General features: G+C 44.0%; 1 long non-coding RNA gene across 1 annotated transcript in view; it reads left to right on the top strand.

Moving 5' to 3' along the window:
- Positions 1 to 2,853, top strand: part of LOC103602990 — a 4,025-nt gene extending 1,172 nt beyond the window's left edge. The window contains exon 2 of the long non-coding RNA XR_551573.1: positions 2,647 to 2,853. This is a non-coding gene — a long non-coding RNA (uncharacterized LOC103602990). The remainder of the gene's footprint in view (positions 1 to 2,646) is intronic.
- The last annotated feature ends 1,307 nt before the right edge of the window (positions 2,854 to 4,160 follow it).

Below are 4,160 nucleotides of genomic sequence, written 5' to 3'. Positions count from 1 at the left end.
TTGGTGGGGATAGCAAATAAACAGATAAACATATTATATGTCAGGCATGGATAAGTACTAAGAAGAATAATGGTTAGAGTGGCATGTGTGTGTGTGGGGGTGATGGGAAGGCTGATGGGGATGGTCAAGGAAGGCATCTGATAAGGTTTTTTTTTTATAGCTTTTGGAAAATTTCAAATATACATGAAAGTAGAGAGAATAATATAATGTACAAGGTGAATTAAAAATTTTTTTATTATGGAAAAATTGAAACTTAAGCAAAAATAGAGAATAATGTAATGATGTGAGTTTTTAAAAGAAGATTTTTTATTTTAGAAAATTTCAAAGAGAAATAAAAAATAGTTTAAAGAACCCCTATGTAGCCATGAATTAACCTCAACAATTACCAGCTTGAGCCAATCCTGTTTGGTTATTCCCCAGCCCTTCCTCCCCAGTGAATTATTCTGAGGTCAGTCCCAGCTATCTTACTGTTTTATCCAAGGTGGGTCTGAGCAGAGGTGTGAGTAGAGGGAGGACGTAAGGGAAGGTTGTTCCAGGCAGAGGGAGCTGCAGGGGCAAAGGCCCTGAGGCAGGAGGGTGATCGACGTGTTTCGGGAGCAGCGAGGAGGCCAGTGTGGCTGGAGAGGGGACACATGAAAAGTGGGGGGAGATGAAGGCGAAGATGTGAGGAGGAAGAGCAGACCATGGAGCAGAAAACAACAGCTCTGGATCTTAGGGTGACTGGGAAATCCAAATATGATGATATCTTAAGAGTATTGATCACAGGAATTGCCTTTGCCTGGGAATCAGGGTCTCGGGTTTCAGACCCACCACTTAGCGGCTAAAGGAGCTTGGGCCAGTCCCATCCTTTCCTTATCCAGAAAGTGAAAGAGGATTTACCTAGAATGAGCCCTGTTTGCTCCAATTATCTAGCTGTCATTCTCATCGTCTCACCTTCTTCTTTCTTTTTTTTTTTTTCTTTTTAAAGAAAAAGTCTTTCATTTAATTTAGAAAGTGTTATACATATAAAGTTAACTCAAAACTTGGGAGTAGTTTTCATTTAATTTTTCTCTTTGATTGTTATTAAACACGTAAAGAGAAAGCCTATGTCTTTATAGGGATTATAATAATCGGATGTGGCGAAGACTTTGTTCATTAGTTGGGATATGGTAGAGAACAAGTGGTTTTCAGACTTGGCAACGGAAGTAGAGCATATACCAAAGATGGAAGTACAATAGTCACCCCTTGTCCATGAGGGGTGTGTTCCAAGACACCCAGTGGGTGCCTGAAACTGCAGTGACAATCTCACCTTCTACTTGTTGGGCATTTACTATGTGCCAGGCACTGTCCTAAAATGATCCTATAACTGGCCTCTGAAAGAGTTGTACAAATGAGGGATTTGAGGCCAAGGTCACTCAACTGGGAAATGACAGAGCTGGGATTTGACCCCAGGAGGTCTGAGCTGGGTTCACCCCACACTGTTAACCATTATACCACACACCCTCTTCAGAGTATGAATTCTTTGTCTCACAGAGATTTTGAGGCCAACACTGTATCATTCTAAGACTCTCCGCCTTGGTAAGATGGAAGGATGGGCTGAGCGGCAGGGCTGAATGGAATTTGTGGATCGGCCCACGAGTTCTATTCAGCCCTAAGCCCATGAGTTCTATTCAGTTCTAAGGCATCGTTTGAGGATTATGTGGGATCTCTTTTAATCCAGGGAAATGTAGGGAAGCCTTCCTCTCAACCTCCCACTCAGTCCTAGTTCTTCTGAGTTGCTTGTTCGCTGCTTGTCTGAGACCATGTATCTGGAAATGTTGCTGTAACAGACAAGTCTGTTGAAGTGGTCGTAGTCTCTCCTCACTTTCCTACATCTGCTGTAACTGGCCTTCACAGCACTCTGATCTTTTTCATCATGATACCACAAACTCTATTTATAATACTTATTTGCTTGTTTTTAACTGTCTTCCCTTCCAGCTGGAAGCTCTTTGAGAGCTTCCATGGCCATATTGTTCATTGTGGTACCCTGAGTGCTCTATGTTTGTTGAATGAATAAATGAAGGAGAGCTTTCATCCCATGCTGTGACCAAAGACTCTTGGAGGGAGTACAGGATCTGTTCCCCAAAGTCTTAACTTTTTCATGACCCACAGTTGAAATTTCCTCTCTGAAACCTAACATTAAATGGGTCCCTATGTGTGAGGGGAAGTTTGTATAATGGTTACAAGTGTGGACTCTGGAGCCAGGTTGCCTGGGTTTGAATCCTGGTTCTGCTCCTTAATGCCTGTGTGACCTTGGGTAAGGTTATTAACCTCTCTGAGCTTCAGTTTACTTCCCTGTGTAGCAGGATTGTAATAAAACCAATGATAATCAGATAGTGTTGTTATGAGAAATGCATAGAGTGTACCTGGTGTGTGGTTTTACCTGGACAAAAAATTAGTCTTTAACTTGTAACAATCAGTGGTCTAACCTGTGACATGTGGGCTAACCTGGACTCATATATGCAGTCTAAATAGTAACCAATACTCTTATCTATGACTAGTGGTCTAACAAATGACCAGAGACCAAACTTATAACGAGTGTGGACTAACCTGTGGCTTAACTTGTGACCAGTGGTCTAACCTGTGACCCATGGGCTGCTCTATGACCTGTGGTCTTCTTCTGCATAGGGAGAAGTGAATTCAAACGGTGCTGGAATGGCCAAGGGGCCTGCCGAACGTACTGTATGAGGCAAGAATCCTACATGCACCTGTGCCCGGATGCCTCCCTGTGCTGTCTCGCCTATGCACTCAAGCCTCCGCCGCCACCCAAGGCTGAATATGCGTAGCTGGTTCTAGGGCTGGCACCCTTGTTCTTCAATAAAACACGTGCTGCCAGCTCCCTTCTTTCTGTTTGCTCACCTGGACTCCCCTCCCTCCAGGAGAGGGGGCAAGGTCCAGGGTGTGGGAGGGATGGCCGGTGGAGGGAGGTTAAGGTGCCCGGGGAGAGTGGGCATTAATGACCATCGTAAATGGTTCTGGCCCTGGCCACATCCCTTTCTCTCTGTCCAACTCCAGAAAAATTACTCAACCTCCGTAAGCCTCCTCAGTCTTTTCATCCATAAAATGGGGATAATTATAATATCAGATTAGACTTTCTAGAAGGATTGCCAAAAGAAGGGCAGAGATAATAATAAGAGTTAATAATGAGTTGGTAATAACAAAAGTTAGTAATAATACAGTCAATAATAAGCTTCTGGCGTTTAGAGTGAGATGCTGCATTGGGCTTGAAAGGCAGGCCCTGTTAAGAATGGAAGGATTCTTCTATGTTGCTTTATCTCCTATTTTAGTGTTTCAAGAGTCTGTGCAGGTGAACAGGACCATAAGAATTTTATGAAAGCAGTTTTCATGTAAACAGGAAGAGATGATAGAGGGAAAGTCTGCCTCTTGCAGGCCCGAGGAATTTGGGGGACAGAAAGGCAGAGAGAAAACAACAGCAGGATAAGTAGACATGTGATTTAATTACCCTGCATCAGTTAGGATTGTATTTGGCTGAAGAAACAGGAAACTCAACTTGCAGGGGCTTTTTTTCCCTCACATAAAAAGAAGTCTGGAGGCAGGCAGCGCCATGTCAGGGCAGGCATCTGTGGGATCTTCTTGGGTCACAATAGGGTTACCAAAACTCCAGGCTTCATGTTCTTGTTTAAAGCAGGAAGGGGGAAGCTATGTTTCTTTCTTTTATCAAGAAAGCAAAAACTTTGTCTGGAGGCAGGCAGCGCCATGTCAGGGCAGGCATCTGTGGGATCTTCTTGGGTCACAATAGGGTTACCAAAACTCCAGGCTTCATGTCCTTGTTTAAAGCAGGAAGGGGGAAGCTATGTTTCTTTCTTTTATCAAGAAAGCAAAAACTTTTCTAGGAATCCCCCCCCAACAGATTTCTGCTTACATTTCATAAGCCAGAATGGTGTCAAGTGGCCACACCTGCTGAGGGAGAGATGGGGAAAGAAAGGATTTAACTCTTCCAGCCTCTATAGTAGATTTGAGTTTGGGAGAAAGGGAACTGGGGAAGACCCTCCGTGTCTGCCCACATACTCCCCCTATTCTGGGACTGAGACCAGAAAGGGGCAAGAGTGGTGGATGTGTTGGGAGGAATGCCAAGGGCAGAGGGGCTCTTGTCCGCTGTCCTTTGAGAGTTTCAGGGAAGA

The sequence above is a fragment of the Galeopterus variegatus genome, unplaced genomic scaffold (genome assembly GCF_000696425.1).
Source record: "Galeopterus variegatus unplaced genomic scaffold, G_variegatus-3.0.2 Scaffold4397, whole genome shotgun sequence".
Taxonomy (NCBI): domain Eukaryota; kingdom Metazoa; phylum Chordata; class Mammalia; order Dermoptera; family Cynocephalidae; genus Galeopterus; species Galeopterus variegatus.
Note: the sequence above shows the minus strand (reverse complement) of the source record. Positions and strands in the feature narration are given on the sequence as shown.